Raw genomic sequence first — 1,392 nt, 5'->3', positions numbered from 1 at the left:
TACAATGTGTATATATAGATACATATAACATGTAAAGTACAAGATAAAGTAAAAGTATAAAGTAAAAAAGATAAAGTACAAGATAAAGATAAGTAAATACAATATCTACATATGCAGTTACTTTTAAGTAAATAAAATGTGTATGTACATTGGTGTATACACATATTTATCAGTATACATGTATTTATGTAATATATATTATGTATATGTGCATATATACACATTGTATTTACTTATTGATATACATGTATCTTTTCAGTAGAATGTAAGTTCCTTTCATACAAGGACTGTTTATTTTTTAATCTTTGGATCCCCAGTGCCTTATATATAGTAGGCACTTGCAAATGTTGAATTGAGAGCAGGATAACACAATAAAGTAGCAAAGGACTATGAAAATCATTTAGTAGTCCAACCTCCTAATTTTACAAATGAAGGAATTCAGGTTACACAAGTAGCATGTCTTCTGACTCCAAATCCAAAATTTTTCTAATGGTCATCCCTGTTTAACCAGGATACATATTTCCTTATGAAACTATAATAAGGACTTTAGTAGCAAGTAGTCAGTTGCCAATAGGGTCTTTAATGAACATTTGTCCTTAGTCCTCCCACCAAGCATTTGTCTTTAAATTTACCTTTTGGATGTCTGAATTGGGAAAAGGCTATTACAATGAAATGGGGAGTTAATCACCTCCAGACTGTAATGAACTGTTAGCACCTGAACCACTGATCAGTTCAGAGGGCTTTGATATCATTTCTTCTCTTGGCAAGTAGGTGATAGAGGATATCCTTTAAGCCTATATTTAATGAAGCCCTTCATAAATCCTTCAACACTTGAGGAGGGAAAGGACAATAAAAAAAGAGTTTTCAAAATGAAAGTTTAATTTGTTGAGATCTTGAGGCTCTAGAAAGAGGGCTAAGTTTGTGTAAGTCATCCTCTTCATGTACATCTAGAAAAATGGCACTGAAGCCTTTGCCATTCCACCAGTTTAATTCAATTCAGTAAATGCTTAAGCCCCTGCTGCATATGGAGCACTATGCTAGGCATTGGGGGAGATACACAGCAAATATTAAACAGGATTCTGGAGCTCCTACTAATAACAGTGTTCATCTGTGAAAAAGAGAATGTGAGAATAGAGAGAACCTTTAAGGTCCCTTACTGTTCCAATTCTTTTTTTTTTTGGGTGAGGCTATTGGGGTTAAGTGACTTACTCAGGGTCACACAGTGACTGTTATGTGTCTGAGGTCACATTTGAACTCAGGTCCTCTTGACTCAAGGGCTAGTGCTCTCTCTACTGCACCACCTAGCTGCCTCTACTATTCCAGGTCTTATGATCAGAGGGATAGGGAGTGAACCCTGTGATTCCAATGGTATAGAGTACTCTCTTGTGAAGA

The sequence above is a fragment of the Phascolarctos cinereus genome, unplaced genomic scaffold (genome assembly GCF_003287225.1).
Source record: "Phascolarctos cinereus isolate Bilbo 61053 unplaced genomic scaffold, phaCin_HiC Scaffold_2;HRSCAF=192, whole genome shotgun sequence".
NCBI lineage: Eukaryota > Metazoa > Chordata > Mammalia > Diprotodontia > Phascolarctidae > Phascolarctos > Phascolarctos cinereus.
Note: the sequence above shows the minus strand (reverse complement) of the source record.